Below are 20,243 nucleotides of genomic sequence, written 5' to 3'. Positions count from 1 at the left end.
GTTAAATGTGGAATCTGCTGTTCTAACATCAGTAGCGAGGGAAGTTCCTGTTTTTTTCGATTCCCCGGAGGGTAATTGCCTCTCCTTCCGCAGCGCGCAGTTGCCAGCTGCCAGGCTGCCCCGAGGGCTTTGAAGTGGAAGGCGCCCCAGGGCTTTCTTCCCGTCGTCGGCTGGTGCCCGCGGTGGAGAGGAGGGCGAGGGCTCTCCTTCAACCTCGCCTGTCTCCTGCCTCTCGTTCTTCTTAAAGAAGCCAGGTGGCGCCAACTCTCAACCCCTGCAACAGCTGGAGGATCTCCCTGCTTGCTCACAGTAGAGAGAGGAGGCGGAAGGAAGAGCACTGTCCTGGGCAGCCGCTTTCTCTCTGCGCCCTCCGCCCTTTGGAATTGGAGCTTTGCTTTTTTCTTCTTCCGCACCCCTCGCAGGAGGACGGCAAGCCTAAAGGGAAACGAGGTGTCCTGTGTGCCACATGGAGCTTGGGGAACGGAAATAATTAAAGCCATGAGGTTTCCTGGCTCTTCGCAGTGTTTACGGTGGGTTTTGATTTGGGGAAGGAGAGCGAGAAGTGAAGACCGGTTCCAATCTGCCAGCATCCTGTATCTGTCTGTGCGGCAGATGAGTGCGGGGCCGGGAGGGCACGCGCGCCTCGGTGTGCGCATAGCTGTGGGTGCAGGGTCAGGTCTCCGGGTGTCGTGTGTAGTGGCCTATCTATTCGTAAGTGAGAGAGAAAGTGCATGGTTCTAAAGAGGCAGAAGTCCTCCCAGCTGTGAAAGGAGGGCTTTGAGATTTCCTTACATGACAGCTGAGGACCTGAATCTCTTATGGAAAGCACACGGGTTTTTAAAAATCCCATTTTTTAATCCTTGAAATATTTCCAGTCTTTGAACTACTGTTATTTAACAGGGAGAAACTCCGTTTTACGATTATATCGATTTACGTGATTTAAACCAAACTTCGTTGAACAAAACTGTTGGTTGAAATTTAGAAAACAGCTACTAATCTGGAAATTAAAATTTAGCCATCCACATGTACCGCTCTTGCAAATCATCACCAAATTTCAAGTTAAGATGAATTCAATAAAAGTAATTCTTTTTATATTCACTGGAAAACTAAGAGAATAGAGTTGGTATTATGGCCTATAGCAATTTGAAGATTTTAATTGAAATGACAGTAACACACATACAAACACAGAGAGCACTCAGCAATGTTAGTGATGATGACAGTGTGCTATTAATGCTGCTTTTTATATGCCACCCTGGTGTGTTTATTATAGTGTGCACTTAGAGCAGTGTTTTTCATACTGCAGACTGCCAACCGTTAGTAAGTTGTGAAATCAATTATGTGGGATTTGACTAGCGTTTTTGAAATGAAATAGAAAAGAAGAGAAGATATCGGAAGGATGGTAAGGATAAATATTCTTTCACAAATCTTTTTTCCCGTATAGATACATGTGTACTGGGTCACAATGTAAAATGTATTTCTTACCATGGATTACATTAAAAAGGTTGAAAGCTATGGTTTTAGATAACTCCATTTTCTCTAACAAAGTTCCCATCAGTGTTAGGCTCCTCTGGTTTGGGGCGCAAGGCTGAGGCCCCTGCTGCCCCCTGGTGCTCTACACCGAGCTACAGTGGGTATGTGCCCCCTTGCAGCCTTGACACTGAGAATGACCCTCAGTGAAAGGAGATTGTGAGGTGGGTATTCAGTTTTTAAAATCTCAACACAGTGGATTCTTTGCTGGTTATGAAAGTAATACTGGATGAGACATCATGTCGGGCTTCAGGCCCCAGGGAGAGGACTGGGAAGAAAGAATGACATGGAGCCCCAGACCTGTGGTAGGACTGGTAGCAATAGGAGGATGAGAATAGGACCCTGGAGCATAGACCAAAGCAGAAACCTGCTTATTCAGACTAGGTATGGGAGGGGTAGCTTGAGTCAGAAATTTTGGAAAGGGGATTCATTATCTTAACTGGTAGAAGAGTCTGGAAGCATGAGAAGCAATTTAGGTGCTCAATGACTGATGTTGGGGTGAGGAATGCTTCTATCCCTCTTTCTCTCTGTCCCGGTGTCTAGGAAGAGCAGATACTACTTTTATTGTTCAAGTTTCAGGACACTGATTAAACCATAATTACTAGAGGACGGGTCATTTTGTGTTAAAAGGTGATGGCTCCCTTGGCTCTTTCTCTTATTTCCTGGTAAGTGGACCTGCTAAAGCCTGCTCTAAAGATTGTCAGCCCACTCCCTCTTTTCTCCACTCCAGATACTAGGATTGGTTAGCTGGGCCCAGACCCAGCTTGGGTGTGGCCTTCCTTCTCTCTATTCACCTGAAAACATGCTGGTCACGGCTTTGGGTTCCTGCGCCATGTGGTCAGCCAGAGGGAAAGGAGCTGTAGATTTGGACTTTGGGGGAGATGGACCTAGCCACATGCTCCATCTTAGCTTGACTAGAGCTCTGTACTGAGGCATAGGCTGTTTTATGCCTCATAATAAGTGGCCATTGTTTCCCATTTTCTGTTAGTTTCAGAAATGTGTAATTCCCTGCAGCAGTTGTTGTCAAACTTTAGCGTGGGTCAGAATCACCTGGAGGGCTCGTTAAACCACGGATTGCTGGGCTCTACCCCTGGTTTCTGATTCATGAGGTTTGTAGTGGGCCTTGAGAATTTGCATTTCTAATAAGTTCCCAAGTGATGCTGATGCTTCTGGCCCAGGACCAGACTTTGAGAACCATTGCTCTATAAAATCTCCAGAGGAGTGTGGAGTGGGAAGGTGACTGACAGGGCAAAATGAAAGCACTCCTGAGTTCTTGGCCTTATTACCATCTTAATTCCATGAACCCTGCCTTCCACCCCAAGGCAGTCCCCTAACGTTCTAGGCTGCCAGGGGATCAGATCTGGAGTAGGGTGACTCCGTCACTAACACCAGCTCTCAGTGGTTAGTTTGGGGACTCTCCATCTGGAGGGGGACTCAGGAGAGGATGGGTTCCAGAACACCTTATTCTTGGACAGACCACTAAGGGATGGGATTCACTGCAGAGTCCCTGTAGAAGAGCTGCGCTGATTACTGTCTACCCCTTGGCATTCCGAAGTTCCCCCACCACCTTCTATTGCAGGGCCTGGAAGTGTAAGAACTATATTCCCAGTCACCTTTGCAGCAAGATTCAGGATGCAGTTCAAGTTCTGATAATGAAATGCAGTCATGTAGGATTTGAAAGGCAGAAAAGAGGAAGACACACTTTTTCTTCAGCTGTGTAGGTGTAGGATAGGGCTCTGGAAGCATGAGTATGGGCAGTGGCCGCATGCCATGGTCCACTGTCTGGTCACCAGCCTCGTGGCTGTAGGGGGCCCTGATGGCTGCCCCGACTCCATTCCTCCAGCCCTGCCACTTGATAACTTGTGTTAAATCCCTGTGAGCTTGAAAGGTCGAGAGTGTTTCCTCTTTCCTGTATGGAACCCTGACTGATACAGGGAACAAGGCTGTCTGAGTGCTTCATACCTGAGGTCTGGATTATCGTGGGCACGGAGTGGTAGAGACCTGAAGGCAGTGAGGTGACTGTCCCCAGCTGGGGGCAATTTGGGGGTGGTGAGCCCCATCTAGGAGAGCTTGCCTACTATCCAGAAATCATGAGGTTGAAGGGATGACCGACGGGTTGCTCTCATCTCATTCTGCTTCTCTCTCCACAAAGCTTCACTTCCACTGGCTTTTCTTCCTGATTTTTGCAGCAAATCAGGAAAAGCAGCCATTCTTTGCAGAAGTCAAGCAAAACTTTTTGCTAGGGCTCACTGACTGTTCTACCCATTTTAATGAGCAGGAAAGATAAGGGAAGGTAATGAGTTTTCAGTTTCCAGCCTCAGGGTGAACAAGTTGCTTGGGCAAGTCGGCTTCGCTTAGTGTGAACCGAGAGCTGGATGGACATCACGGATCTCCTCTGCCACGGCAGATCACAGGGCATCTCCTCTGGCCAGCTAATGCCTGAACCTGCAGATATTATTTAGGAGCTGATTCTTTGGCTCATCAATTCTTCTTGAACAGAGACAAGATTTAATATATGGCACTAATTTTTGTGCAGAAGGAATTGATTGCTCTGGTAACTCTGTCATTGTTCTCAAATGTATGGTACCTCTCTCTGCGGGAGTACGTGTCCCCACTCTGTGGCTCTTGGTTGTGACCAGGTGACTGGCTCTGGCCAACGATGTGTGAGTGGAAATGACTGTGCTTGGTCTTTAGTCCCTATAAACATAGGTCAGCAATGATGCAGACAGAGGCAGCTCCCCAGCCTGGGCCCCAGGGTGAAGATGATGTGGAGCAGGCCAGCAGGAATCCAGGATGGACATGTTGCTAAAACTTTTTTTTTTTTTAAAGATTTTATTTTTTCCTTTTTCTCCCCAAAGCCCCCCGGTACATAGTTGTGTATTCTTCGTTGTGGGTTCCTCTAGTTGTGGCATGTGGGACGCTGCCTCAGCGTGGTCTGACGAGCAGTGCCATGTCCGCGCCCAGGATTCGAACCGACGAAACACTGGGCCACCTGCAGCGGAGCGCGCGAACTTAACCACTCGGCCACGGGGCCAGCCCCTTGCTAAAACTTTTTTAAAACTATTAATTCTGTATTAGTTAATTTACTTCTGTGAAGTGGTTGAGATCCGAGAGGGCTAATAAATTACACCTCTCATCCTGGCCAGAGTTTGGTCCAAGAGGGCTGGAGGGGGATGCTCAGGTCCTTCTTCCAAACGCACCAATCGGGTCAGTTGCTCCTCCTCCCTGCCAGAGGCGGGAAGAGGTTCAAGGAGGTTCTGCCCCTTGAAAACTTTAGGAGAGAGAAATAGAGATTTCCGAAAGGATTTTGTTACTGTAAAATTATCTCTCTCTACATAGCAAAAAGAATTTGCCAGAAAGAGAAATATTAGGAGAGGCCATAAAAACGTTAATTTTTGTCTCATTTTTATTCTCGCATATTTGAAACCCTCATTCAAGTGACAAACCATGGTATTGAAATAAAAGTTGAAGCCTGGTACTCCTAAGCGTTATCATTGAATAAAGGTAACTTATCAGCACGTTGCTATAATAGGGCAACAACTCCATAGTAAATGGGAACTTGTGGCCTGAACGTTAATATGACTGACTTTCTGCAAAGACACCCCTTGCCCCGAAGGCCTGGCTCCTTGTCAATCGATGGCCTCTGGCTTCCAGCACAGTGCTCTGCTCTGGCTGCTGGGCCTGAGGGAAACAGGGTTGTTTTGAAACCCAGTGTTCTTAATGAATCAGATCCTGACCCTGAAATGTGCAAGAAAATAACCTAAAAGTGTGGTGAAAAACTGGTCTATTGAAAAGTCAGTGACCTTTCCAGGGTTGATTTTAAAATAACAGATTTGTTTTATTTGACATTTTGGTAAATGACTTAATAAAACTTAGCAATGTCAAAGAAATTATCCTGCGTGTTCCGTGTCCTGCAGCCTGGAATATCTAAATGATATGCTTGCAAATGAGCATCATTATTAGTGAGATTTTGTTGCAAAATATGGCATGGAGTGTTTTGGAGTGTCAGACTTTTAGGCGCTATCGCAGAATTGACCATATTCAAGGGATTTTTACTGACTTAATAACATTTTTCTTTGTTGTCTCCATAATCACCTGCTTTATGAACCGTGGCTAGAGCCGATGTTGCAACTGGTAATTTTCTTAGAACCCAAATGCATTTATATTTTTCCATCTTTTGCTTTCCATCATTTCTGGGAATTGTTACTAGATGGAATAAAAAGCAAATACATTGTAAACAATTCAAAACACCAAAAACAAATTCCTTGGACCTTTTACAGATACCACACATGCAAATAAATGCGGCTTTGCATTCCAATGGCATTCGAATGAGGATTACATTTTCCTCATTAACCTCTTTCTTAACCAAACAGTATTGTTCTTCAAGCCTGTTTTCTGGAAATGGAGTTTGACATTTTAAATTAATTCACACTGGTTCAGTTCAAGTGAAGAGGTAGAATCTTCTTTTGATCCCAGTCATTTGTGCAGTCCTGGTTGAACTGTACCAAAGTAAGAACGCCTACTGGTTTAGAAGGAAAACAGGAGATTCATTAGATTGCTTCAAAACCAAACATTAGGGGTACTAAATATGGTTTTTCCGGCACTACTGAGGAAAGAGGTGGAAAAAGCAATCCATGATGTACTCCTAAGATCTGAACATGCTTGCTTTCCTGTAGCAAATCATTTCTAAAATTAATGTGCTTATTTCTAATTGAAGGAACACCCAATCTGTTTTCAATCAGTCATAACCAATAATTGCTCTGCTAATATGAGGACCTTAATTTGAAGCAGTAGGAATCTTCTCTTTTCTCCAGGAAAGTCAACAGAATTGTTTAGAAAGACTACATAATTTTGGTAAGAGCAGAAATGTAACTTAATTATTTTTTAAAACTTCTGTAAACATTTATGCATGAATTTGTGATTTTTGCCCTTTTTTGTTACAGAACAACAGGATGCATTGTTTTCAGTGTTGATATTTGGCAGTGGATAGTGAAATATTTGTGTGTATTTAGGTATGTCTATCTATTTAAAATGAAAGAGACATTGAAATAACTCTCAGTCTGAGTTAAATCTACAATTTTAGGAAACCCAGTATCAGTTGTCTTCACTCTGCTGTTAGCTCTGTCTTGTTTTGTCAGGCATTCTTTTTCATTCCACCATCCTCTCATGCATTGTTTCAGACTCCTGTAATCCTAGCTCAAGATGGCATGAGTTAGAGTTGGAGAGAGAACCAACACTAATTTCTGTAGTGTCCACAGTTTCAAAACACACCCTTTAATGTTATTTGACACCATTTTCTACATGTGCTTTCTTTAGAAAGTGAAGAAATACATTTTGAGAGTTTGTCAGATGAAACCGTATTCCAAAACATTTGCAAAACTGAATCATTGACAAAACGCATGTGATTCCAAAAGTGCCTGCGTGATTGAAAGCAGTTGCAGTATTTCAACATGAGAACGTTGCTTACCCTTTCTGTTGTCTGTTTCTAGATTCCTGCAGAGCCCTCTGGACTTCTACTGTCCCCAGACAGCAGTTACTACACAGCGAACTGAGAATAGATGAGAGCTAGAGTTTTAGAACTTTCTATGCCTTTTATTCCTTGAGTAAGCATTCAGGAACATCACATCCTCGTCTTCTCCCAGGGTCATCTCTAATTCGCAGGAGGCTCAGTCCCCCCTGCATGCCTGTACTGTCTAACAATGCCTGTCAAATTGCACAGCCACACCCGTCCATTCTCGGCCCGTGCCATAATTGCCAAGATGCAGCCGTGCCCTCAGTAGATCCGAGTCATGTATCTTCAAGGGTGATTTGCCACCCACTCTTAAAGTCCTAGTTTGGCTGACACTCAGCCTACCTCTGAGAATGACACCAAAATCAGTTCTGCCACTAACCAGAAACAAGGCCATTTCAATCTCCAAAGGAGAACAATAGCCTCATGGAAAAATTGTATTTGCATACTTGATGAAAATAATTAACAGTTATTTAGAATTTAAAATTTTAAAAAGCCCAAATGTGTGGTGTCTGCGATGTGTGGTGAGAGAGAATTTTTCAAAACTCTAATGTATTTGACATCTCAGTTGCCGTTTGATTAACACAGACATTAACATCCTGAAAATTGACCAAAGAGAAAAAAATGCTTCATTTTCTCATTTTAAATATACTTCTTTTGTCAAATTACTCTCTGTACTTATAAGGAAATCATCAAAAACAATGTAATTCTTCTTTACTTGGAATTTCAGAAAAGCTAATGTCGCAAACTCTGTTCTGAACTTTTCAATGGACTTTTTGCTGTCTAGCTTCATCTTGTTTAAAGATGTGAGAGCTGTGTCGAGCTGAATATCAACAATCAGAAAGTAATATTGTGGTTCTGGTTGTCATTATCCTGTTTAGATGTGCTAGGACTAGATTGCCTGTGTTAAAACTTAATGGACTGGAGAAGAGAAGTGTTCAAAGTCTTAATGGTGGCAGCTTCAGCTATCCAGGCATCTGCCAGATGTCTTACTTTCTAAACTAAGAACATCTGATAAATCCTCAATTAGTGTTCTCAGCCCTGGCTGCACATTAGAATAATCCTAGAATTAGAAAAAAAAAAACTTGATAAGGTGGCTCCACCCATTCTAATTAAAGCAGAATCTCAAGTTAGAGCCTCAGATCTTTGTTTTTAAGTGCCCCCAAGTGATTCGAATGTGCAGCCAGGCTGAGAATCACTAACCCGTGTGATAATTTCATCTTTCAGAGGGGAGAGGAAGTGATGAAGAGGATTAACACTCTGCTTCTAATTCTGGCCAACTTGGAGGCCCTGAATGGAAAATCAGAAGTGACAGGAATTCTGGAAGAGGGCCACCTGGCCATCAGAAAATTCCAGAGGGATGTGGTCACTGCCAGACACACACTCGGTTAGTTTGAGTTTTAAAATATCTTAGGAAATTATAAAAGCCTGACTTTAACCCCCTAGTCTGAGATTCCAAAAATAAGCAGAGGAGAGTCCTCAAAATAAAATTCTGATGCTATTATTGTAAATGGACCAAAACAGGGGAGAAAAAAGAAGAAAGAAAAAGGAAGGAGGTAGCCAAAAAGATTTAGTATCTTCATGCAGGGAGCTGTGTACTGAGATCAGATATATTTTTAAATGGTGTATGTAAAATGTGGAAGATGATTTAGAAAAACACGTATGAATACAAAAAATCTGTCAAGAATATGTGAGAAAAGAGTTAGAAAGACTAAATCCTGGAGGCTGACATTCTAGATGAGGAGGAGGGCTGTTGGAAACAAAGGTTAGTGCAGAGTCCATGCAGGACTGGGATGGCATTTTGTCGGTGTCCTGTGAATGGTGAACATACGAGGTGGCCGCACCCTCATACCCTGTTCTACTTCTTAGACTAGAAAGGGTGGGACAAAGTTTAGCAAGAAGGAATTGAGGAGGAAGATCACTTAGGAGGAAATGCCACCTGTCCTAAATAAGTTCAAACAACTTATAACAAGCCAGAATATTAATAGAATTTTCAGATATAATTGCTTTAATCTTTAAAAAAATATGGAGAATGAAAGAGGTGCATGAACACTGTCTACTTTTTTTTCAAGAAGTGGAAAAAGTCTTTGAACTACAGACTTGAAGACCTGCTAATTCTTCCTTTCAAAAATTCTAGAAGATACTTTAAAATGCAGTTTGAATGCAAGACTTGCCAAGTTAAATCATAGCTATGACATAGCTTATGAAGAGATTAGAGACAAGGAATCATAAAATTTTAAATAATCTAATTCAAATTCAGTAACCTTTGAGAATCAGATAAAAGCTAAAAAAACCTTCTTGAAGTAGTTAGATATTACAGTATAACACACCATCCTAAACTTAGTGGTTTAAAACAGCTACCATTAATTTGCTCACAATTCTGCAATTTTTGCTAGGCCCAGCTGGACGGTTCTTCTGCCAGCTTGGTCTGGGGTCACTCAGGCAACTTCAGTCATCTGATAGCTTAACTGAGGCCAGCTGGTCCAAGAGAGCCTCAGTCACAGCTTTGGTGATTGTCACTGGCTGTCAGCTGAGCCACATGTCTCCAGCAGGAGAGCCAGGGCTAATTTACCTGGTGTGGGCAGCATCCCAAGAGAATAAGAGCAGAAACTTCAAGCCCAAGGCTCAAAAGTCACACAACTTCAGTTCTCCCTCATTCTATTGGTCAGAGCAAGTCACAAGACCAGCCCAGATCGAGGGATAGGGAAATAGTCAATACCTTTAGATGGGAGTTGCTGCAACCCCCATGTCTGATCTACCACAGCTCTCCTCAAAAAAATGCTTCTCCACTAACACACGCAAACTATTTTAATTTCAGGGGATTCAAGGATCCTTTTAACCCAAATTAAGAGCCTTTATTCTAACCATTGGCATATTTAAATAAAGAAATTAAAGCCCAAGGAGACTAAAGATTTACCCAAAGTCAAACATATTTAGTATTCAAGCCTATAAGCATGGCCTATCATGTAGGTTTCGTAACTCCCAGTCCTGTGCCATTTTCGTTATGCCCAAGTGATCACTGTATTGTTACAGCAAATGAATTTCAGCAGTTTTGTAAATCGATGTTTGAGCACCAAATCAGGACAACAATTTAACTCAAATGTATGCCGTAAAATATGAATATTTTATTTAATTAGCGTATTCTACGCAGACATCCAGTTAGGAAATTAAGCTAGTTAAAATAGACATGAGGAGTAAGTTATTTTATTAATTTGCAAACTGGCCCAGTTATTCACAGATTATGGGCAGTTCCCTAAGTCTAGCCCACTTTTTCAGACAGGTGCTCTCTATTGAACTAACTCACACTGAAAAGTCAATTACAGCAGATAATCTACAGTTAGCAAGATTGTTTTCACTTTTAACCATCTACTTAGAAATCACTCATCGATAACAGCAAACATCAATTATACGGATTTTAACTTATGTGAAAACCAGGCACCATTACCACTTCAAGTTTTTGGTTTTTCCTCATAAGATAAAGATTATTAAAGGGAAATTGATGTGGTTTAGTTTAAAGTATTGCCTTTCCTTTGTTGTTGTTGCCAGTGGAGGACTTTTCATGTGAGGGCTGCAGCTTCTACTCTACATTTTTTTTTTAATTATTAATATTTTATTTTATTTATTTATTTGTTTATTTTTTGGTGAATTTGGCAGGTTGATCTCATCCAAATGGATGGAGAGAAACTAATTAGCTTCAAAACATCAATTTTCAGAAATTATCAGCTAATAAAGGTAAGGATTTTTTGTTTCTTTTTTTTGTTACTTTTTATCATAAAATTGTTCAAACATGCAGAGAAATAGAGAAAAAAATCATACTATATATACACATAACCCAATACACTTAGTCAATAGTTATTATCATTTTGCCATCTTTGCTTCATCTATCTATGTGCATTTTGTTGATAAATGTCAGTGACCCCCCCCAAGCACTTCAGCTCCAAAAAATGAGGACATCCTCTTATATAAACAAATTCCAATATATCTCACTTAATAAATTAATGTTTATTCCCTAGTATCATGTAACACCAGTCCGTATTAAAAATTGTAACCTTGGTTTTGTAAATGTTTTTTTCCAATGTAGAATCCGCTCAAGGAGCACATGTTACAATCGTTGAGTCTCTTTTAATCTAGAATAGCACTCACACACCTGTTTCTCATACTACTGACTTTTTGAAGAGGCCAGGCCGTTGTCTTATAGAACGCTCCAGTTCTGGACTTTTTGATTCTTTTTTCGTTGTGCTTTAGCTTGTTCCTCCATCTTCGGTATATCCTTTAGATCTGAAGTCTTGATGAGATTCAGGTTATACGTTTTGAAGAATACTCCAGAAGTGAGACTATCTATTTCATAGTATGTGACATCAGCAGCACATTAAGCCTGGTTGTCCCGCTATTGGTGATGCCAAGTTTGATCGCTGAGTTAAAGTGATGGCAGCCACAGCTCTCTTCACTAATAAGGCATCTTCCCTTTGTAAATTAGCAAGGCATCAGTGGGGCAATAATTTGGCGCCACAAAAATGTCCAGTTCCCTAAAGTTAGATTTTTTTAAAAAACATCACTCATTGTGCTTTTGTTTTTCATAAAAAGTTATACTCAATTTTTCAAAGCCTTCGTCAAGCTGGACATATTCAACCTAAAATTATGGAACAAACCAATGTCTGCATTAAGCTGTCAGATAATTATTCATTCTGTGCCCATGTCTTTGTCATTTTGGGTACCATTCTGGTTTACAGCAGTCATGCATACCTGGGCTAGTAAATTGGGCATTAGTGAGGTCCCAGAGCTGTGTATTGTAGTTCCCTTATCCACTTATTTTATTTTATGATCGTTACATGCCAAGTTTGGGACTGGAGCAGCATAGAACTCTGTGGAAGTGAATATTATATTGTCATTAGTAATGAAGTGAGATCTGGGCATCACCCAAGCGTACCAGAAGCCAGGTGTTGCAGCAGGTATGAGTGCTGCCAAACTCTTACTGTGAACTAATTGTGCTACACATTGCAACTGAAATGTGGGTCCCTTGAAGTGACTTTGCTTCTTTTTCAAGAAGGTCAAAAGATGTGAGGGAAAACACACCAGTAACCAAAGATGGTAGGATCAAGCCTAATCAAAAATAGAAAATCATTTCTAAAATCTGTGTCTGTTCATTTTCTTTATTTCATTTGTTTTTGTTTCACCCTCATCTGCAATTCATTTGCCTTTTGTCATCTTCCACAATGGCTTCTGCAAGAATATCAGTCTTGAAACGAACAACATGGTTCGCACCCACTTCAAACATTGTTTAAAATCTCATTTGTTATTTTGTACTGTGGTCTCACTTAAAAGCCAGCATTACTGAGACTGCGGAGCACATACCTTGAATTCCCAGGATGAGAGGGGAAAGAGAGAGTAACAGCAAGACAGAGGGAGAACTAAAACTGAGACGCTCCACAACAGACGTGTGAGAAAAACAAGAAAATTCAGAAGTCGTACAGGCAGCTGAAGTCTCTAGACACGAGAAAACTGGAAACTGCCCAAAGCTGGGCTCAGTAGAGTATAGAAATGTGATGAAGACCAGGACTGGTTTTTTTTTCCAACAAGAGGTTAGTTACTTAAGGACCACATTCCCAGGATTACAAGGATTTGCCTGAATAGCCCAGGGAACACTTTTCTCCAGTAGAATTAGTGAAGTGAAGAGATGGGACTCTGTGTGAGCTGCCTATTACGTGAGACTGTATTTAGAACTTGAAATTAACACTGGGAGTAATCATATTAAATTGATATCAGCAGATGAAAGCTATATGAAGTAGGAATTATGTTTTTTCTAATTAGCTTAAATTTTCAGATACTAAAATCCAGGTGTCTGGGGGAGCCAAACCCAGTTACTTGGGCTTAACGTCATTCCTTGAAAGAAAAACAAAAACAAGACCATGTGCTGAATATCTCAGGCCAGAAGCTCAATCATATTCATTCAGCTCAGCTTCTTTCCTCCATGTTCAAATAGAAAAATAGTCACTTACAACTGGGAACTGCTTCTGCGTGGGCTGTGCAGCCTTGGAAGGGGAGAGTGTCCCAGCTTCCCGTAGGTGTGTGCTCTGCTGATGCCCCTCCTCTCTGACGCTGAGCGGGAGCATTTTGTGAATGACAGAAGAAAAGCATTTACCTAACAGGGAAGAGAAGATAGAAATGACACTTTCCTGTTCCTGGTGCAGTGAATGTTTTCCCCCTTTTTCTAAGAAAGCTCCGAGTCGCACCTTTGTAAAGAATTCAACTTGCAGACCACACATGCTTCAGGCCATCATTTACTCAGCAGCTCGTTGCAGCAGGGTGGCCTCACTCTGGAAGCTACAGTAAGTATAGGCATAGGATAAGACAGTTACAGGCACTGAACTACATTTTTCATTTCTCTTGCGGAAGAGACCTTGGCTGGAAGGACCAAAGGAAGCAGTGTCTGAAGCTTCCACCTTTTATCTGCTGGTTCATTTGAATAAAATTACATGGAGTGGTGCCATTTTCAACTTCAAATTCTTATAGATTGGGCAGCCAATTTCTTCCTTCTGTCCCAGGTAAAATAAAGAATGAACAGATAAGGCATCACTTGAGATGCTAATTGAATGGAATTGAATGATGGAAATTCTCATACAAGTGAAAAATTAGGATAGAATGTTATTACGAACACTCCAAGGGACTGAATAGCCTTTAGACAGCTGAAGGGAATGTAAGGATGGCTTTTTATATCAGACTGGAGAGTCAGTGTACAAGAAATGTAACTTTATGATGCAACTACAATTCTATTTCAAGCTGTCATTCAGGACCTTTTCTGTCCCTGGTGTCAACAAACGAATTCTGGGATGGTTTACACAGAGCCAAGACATTGGAGAGGCTCACCTGGTTCTTGGATGTTGTCTGTCCACTCAGAGGACACTGTGTTGCACATCAGCCTGGGTTGTCACTGGTCATAAATTCAGTCCCTTCAGCTCCATCTGCCAGCCCTTCAGTTCCCATGCCTCTTCCCTACCACTCTTGGGCACACACCAATTATTCTGCCCTTCTCGGACCCACTGGGACCTGGGGATTTTGTGAGGCTAAGACCTGGATGGCCAAGATATAACACAGAGCCGTAGTTTCCATCTTCAGAATTCTTGCCATCCTCAGGGCTTTACCCAGGAAGTGAGGTGCAAATTCTTCCTGTGTTACATCTGTGAAGATCTGGCCACTTCCCAAGAACAGGGTGCAGGGCCCTTTCTCAGGAACCCATCCGCTCTGCCTCTCAGGCTTGCCTCTTTTACTGCTTCTCCCAGCCTGAGGAATCCTTTTTTGGTACTAAGGGCAGAGAAGACTTGCTTTCAATGTCAGACCTCCTCTGCCACTGAGGGAGTTTGTTTTTTTTTTTAATTGTGGTAAAATATACTTAGCATAAAATTTACCATTTTAACCATTTTTCAGTAGCATTAAGTACGTTCTCATTGTTGTTTGACCATCACCACCATCCATCTTCAGGACTTTTTCACCTTCTGAAACTGAACCTCTGTCCCCATTAAACAACAGCTCCTCATTCCTCACTCCCCTCAGCCCCTGGCGCCACCATTCTGCTTTCTATGTGGATTTGACTGCTCTAGGTGCCTCATATAAATGGAATTGTACAAGATTTGCCCTTTTGTGATCGGTTTACTTCACTTAACATGTCTTTAAGCCTCATTTTTGTTGTAGCGTATGTCATAATTTACTCCCTTTTTAAGGGTGAATAATATTTCATTGTATGTATATGCCACATTTTGTTTATCTGTTCATCTGTCGATGATCATTTTGGTTGTTTCCATCTTTGGGCTATCATGAATAATTCTGTTATCTGATGCCTTATCTTTTCTGATGCCTTAAGACCTTGTCTCTAGAAACTCAAAATCCTGGGCGAGGTTCTTTTTTCTCTGTCTTGCTGTCACATCCTTCCTTGAGTCAATAAGTAGAGAATGGCCTAATTTAATTGACTGCAGGGGACAAGGGGGGGGGGAGAGAGATTATATTTCAAAATATTAACTACCGTACAAGGATTTCTCATCTTGTTTACTTTCTTCTTTTGAGTAAATATGAATGTTTGTGATCTTTATTTTCTTGTCAGACAAATTTAGGTTTTTAAAAAGGCCTTAGACTTGCATACAACATATCCTTCAAAACATATGAACAGAAAAAAAGAAAATTACAGGCCTATATCTCTGATGAACATAGATGGAAAAATCCTCAAAAAAATGTTCACAAACCAAATTCAACAATACATTAAAAAAGGTCATACACCATGATCAAATGAGATTCATTCCAGGGATGCAGGGATGGTTCAACATCTGCAAATTAACCAATGTGATACACCACATTAATAAAATGAAGGATGAGAATCATATCATTGTCTCAATATATACAGAAAAAGCATTTGACAAAATTCTACATCCATTTATGAGAAAAACTTTCAAAAAGTGGGTATGGAGGGAACATATCTCAGCATGATGAAGGCCATATATGACAAGTCCACGGCTAACATCATACTCAACAGCAAAAAGCTAAAAATGTTTCCTCTAAGATCAGTAACAAGACAAGGATGCCACTCTCGCCACTTTTATTCAACATAGTATTGGAAGTCTTAGGCAGAGCAATTAGGCCTAAAAAACAAGTAAAAGGCATCCAAATTGGAAAGGAAGAAGTAAAACTGTCACTACTTGTGGATGGCGTGATTCTATATAGAAAAAACCCTAAAAACTCACCAGAAAACTATTAACACTAATTAATGAATTCAGTAAAGTAGCAGGATACAAAATCAGTATATAAAAATCGGATGTGTTTCTATACATCAATAATGAACTATCAGAAAGAGAAATAAATAAAATAATCCCATGTACAATTTCAGCAAAAAGAATGAAATACCTAGGAATAAATTTAACCAAGGAGGTGAAAGACCTGTGGATTGAAAACTACAAGACATTAATGAAAGAAATTGAAGAAAACAAAAATAAATAGAAAGATAGTCCATGCTCGTGGATTGGAAGAATCAATATTGTTAAATGTCCATACTCCCTAAAGCAATCTCAAGATTCAGTGTAAACCCTATCAAAATTCCAATGACGTTTTTCAAAGAATAGAACAAATAATGCTAACATTTGTGTAGAACCACAAAAACATCTACATAGGCAATGCAATCTTGAGAAAAAAGAATAAAGCTGGAGGCATCACACTTCCTGCTTTCAAACTATATTACAAAGCTAGAGTAATTAAAACAGTATAGTATTGGGATAAAAACAGTCACATAGATCAGTGGAACAGAATGTAGAGCCAAGAAATAAATCCACGCAAACATGGTCAATTTACAACAAAGGAGACAAGAATATTCAATAGGGAAAGGACAGTCTCTTGATCAGGAAAACTGGACAGCCACACACAAAAGAATTAAACTCAACCACTATCTTATACCATATACAGTCCACTCAAAATGCGTTAAAGACTTGAATGTAAGACCTGACACCATACAACATAAACCATAAAACTCCTAGAAGAAAACATAGGCAGTAAACTTCTTGACATAAGTCTTGGCATTGATTTTTTGAAGCTGACACCAAAAGGAAAAGCAACAAAAGCAAAAACAAATAAATGGGACTACATCAGAGTAAAAAGCTTCTTCCCAGCAAAGGAAACCATCAACAAAATGAAAAGACAACCTACTGAATGAGAGAAAATATTTGCAAATCATATATCTGGTAAGGGACTAATATTCAAAAAATATAAAAAACTCATACAACTCAATAACAAAAAATCAAACAATCCAATTAAAAAATAGGCAGAAAATGTGAATAGACATGTTCCCAAAGAAGATATTCAGATGGCCCACAGGTACATGAAAAGATGCTAAACATCATTAATTATCAGGGAAATGCAAATTAAAACCACAATGAGGTGTCACTTCACACCTGGCAGAATGGTTATTATCAAAAAAGACAAGAAATAGCAAGTGTTGGCAAAGATGTGGAGAAAAGGGAACCCTTGTACACTGTTGGTGGGAATGTAAATTGATGCAGCCACTATGGAAAACAGTATGGAGATGCCTCAAAAACTTAAAAATAGAATTACCATATGATCCAGCAATTCCACTTCTGGGTATTTATCTAAAGAAAATGAAAACACTAACTCAAAAAATATATACACCCCCATGCTCATTGCAGCATCATTTATAATAGCTAAGATATAGAAACAACCTAAGTGTCCACTGATGGATGAATGAATAAAGACAATGTGGTATTATATATACACAATGGAATATTATTCAACCATAAAAAAGAATTAAATCTTGCCACTAGTGACTCCATGGATGGACCTCAAAGGCATTGTGCTTAAGTGAAATAAGTCAGAGAAAAACAAATACCATATGATCTTTCTTATATGTGAAATCTAAAAAAAAATACAAGCTCATAGATACAGAGAATAGATTGGTGGTTGCCAGAGGTGGGGAGTGGAGGGTGGGAGAATTAAAATGTAAAAAAAATAAAAAGCATAAGAATTACATTAATGACGTGAATGCAGTGCCAAATGTCATTCCCATCTCTACAGGAGGAACATGCTCCTGTGTGTCTGTCCTTTACTCTCCCAGTACATCTACTACACTACTTCATTTCTGACGCTAAATGGGTGGGTTTTCCACACGTCAGGCAATTCTTCAACACCAGCTGGGTGTCCTACAATTTAACTCAACTTTGATACTGTCTACCTGAAGATAGCGTCAGATCCCACAAGTTAAGGGCTCAGTCCTCTAAGACTGCCCCCTCCCCCCACTTCAGGGGCCAGTCGAAAGTCCAGGTGGTCATCTGTGCTTCTGACCAAGCAGCTATAAATCAGAGGTGCCCATGAACCCCTCCTTGGGTTTGATTAATTTGCTGGAGCAACTCATAGAACTCAGGAAAACAGTTTACTTACTAGATTACCAGTTTAGTATAAAAGGATATAACTCAGGAACAGCCAGATGGAAGGAATGCATAGGGTAAAGCATAAAGAAAGTGCAGAGAACTTCCATGCTCTCTCCAAGCAAGACGCTCTCCCAGCACCTCCACGTGTCCACCAACCCAGAAGCTCTCTGAACCCCCTCCTTTTGGGTTTTTATGGAAGCTCCACTACATAGGCATAAGTGATTCAACCTCCAGCCCCTTTCCCCTCCCTGCAGATCAAGAGGTGGGACTAAAAGTTCCAACCTTCTAATCAAATGATTGGTTCCCTTGGCAACCAGCTCCATCTTTAGGGGCATTCCAAAAGTCAGCTCATTAACATAAACTCAGGTGTGGTTGGAAGGGGCTTGTTATGAATAATAAGACACTCCTTTCACCTTTATGACTCGAGCTATTTCAGGAACTGATGACAGAAGACCAAATATTATAAGAAAAGATGCCCCCGTGGTTCTTATATAGGAAACTACAAGGGTTTTAGGATCTATCTGCCAGGAACAGTAGAGGAAGACCAAATATGTATTTTTTATTATAAATCACAATATCATACTGTCCCTTTCCTGGGACCTGATACTAGTCTGGTGACTTGTCTGTGGCTAACTACAAACCAGTGATCTACAGACAAGTGAACTAGAGACAGCTGTGACCTGTCAAGTCTCTTGACTTCTCATGACCACAGGTAACTCCAATGGGAAAGCAAGGGGGTTCAATTAAATGATCATTCAGTATCGTCTCTTAAAAACAGTGTAATTATAGATAGTGACCAGTAAGTGATCATAAGAATTCACATATCACAATTGGGAGGAGCTAAATGTTCTGAAAGTGTGAAGAATTTTTGACTCTTTTTCCACTTTATTTAAACTTGACTTACCTTTTAGAGCTTTATTTTCATAACTTTCTGATGTTCAAATGATCTGCTTCCCTAGGTGGTTGAGGGCTCCGAAGTCTGAGACCTGGCTACTTTCTAACCCAGTGATTTAATCTCTAAGAGTTGGCCTCCCCATCCAAAAATCTCTGCATTTACATGGTGGTTTAATTCCTAAAAAGTGGTGACTAATTAAATAATGCTTAAATTAAAATTTCTCGTAAGAAGAAAAGATAAAGCAAAAGATGTATTCCAACTGATTGGAAGGAATGTCAGCTATGCCTTCCTGCCTTGGTGTACTGCATGAACATGAACAGTTAGTCAACAGTCTAAGAGAAAATATGTAAGAGTTGGATTTATAAAATAATTTTTTTTAATTTATAAAATAAAAATTAAAAAGTCACTAACAATGCCCTGTGGAGTCCCATGAGAAATCAGCCTTGCTCCGTTATTCTGAAACTTCCTTATAGGAGTCCTTGCATACAAAGTTATGCCACATACTTTGATGTTATGGACCAAGATGTTCTTTAATTTGGGGGGGCCTTGTGCTGTGCTGTTCGCAACAGTCACCTAGAGAGGAGCTGAGCAAATATCCAGCAGGTGTCTTTTTCCACTTGAACTTCCATTTGGCTCCTTTATTCTTTGGCTAAATGTTCACTTCTTTATCTGTGGGATCCTGAGTTATTTTAAAGATTTTATTTTTTTTTCTTTTTCTCCCCAAAGCCCCCCGTACATAGTTGTATATTCTTAGTTGTGGGTCCTTCTAGTTGTGGCATGTGGGACGCTGCCTCAGCGTGGCTTAATGAGTGGTACCATGTCCGTGCCCAGGATTCGAACCAATGAAACACTGGGCTGCCTGCAGCGGAGCGAGAGAACTTAACCACTTGGCCACAGGGCCAGCCCCCGGATCCTGAGTTATTAAATGACATTTCCTACTAATGGTTTCATCTAAAATTAAAAAATGAATAGTCCCTGAAGAAGCACGTGAATTCACAGAGCTTACTCTCAGAATATCAGAATACCCTTGGTGACAACAGATGGTGGCAGCTGTCTGAGAAAGGCCTGGCAGGAAGCTGAGAGAAGTCCTGCTCCTAGTTCCTCTGGCTTCTGGCAGCGCTTCTGAATGACCAATGAGAAAATTAGGACGTTTCTGCAAATATTATTAAAGGTACTAACCTGAAATTACTGCTTATCTATTTTTAAAGGGTGAACATTTCTTCATGACTTCTCCTCCACCAAAAACTCACATGCATGGGAAGTCAGAGATAATCCTTACCTCAGAAGGCTGGGTTGTGAGGATTAATTGAGGCAGTGTATGTAACCTGCTTAGCCTAATGCCTAGAACTTAATCATCATTTGATAAAAAGCTCTAATTATGATGGTGAAGATAATAAGG

The 20,243-nt window shown here is 40.6% G+C and overlaps 1 protein-coding gene across 2 annotated transcripts in view; it reads left to right on the top strand.

Moving 5' to 3' along the window:
• The first annotated feature begins 306 nt into the window (after positions 1–306).
• SCRG1 (stimulator of chondrogenesis 1) overlaps positions 307–20,243 on the top strand; it is a 117,658-nt gene continuing 97,721 nt past the window's right edge. Inside the window, exons 1-3 of one of the 2 annotated variants that reach the window (XM_070505071.1) lie at positions 307–530; positions 8,264–8,423; positions 10,691–10,768. The gene's annotated coding sequence lies outside the window, so the exon portion shown is untranslated. The remainder of the gene's footprint in view (positions 531–8,263; positions 8,424–10,690; positions 10,769–20,243) is intronic. The other variant, XM_070505072.1, reaches the window with a different exon arrangement.

This window comes from Equus asinus, chromosome 3, assembly GCF_041296235.1.
Source record: "Equus asinus isolate D_3611 breed Donkey chromosome 3, EquAss-T2T_v2, whole genome shotgun sequence".
NCBI classification, from domain to species: Eukaryota; Metazoa; Chordata; class Mammalia; order Perissodactyla; family Equidae; genus Equus; species Equus asinus.
Note: the sequence above shows the minus strand (reverse complement) of the source record. Positions and strands in the feature narration are given on the sequence as shown.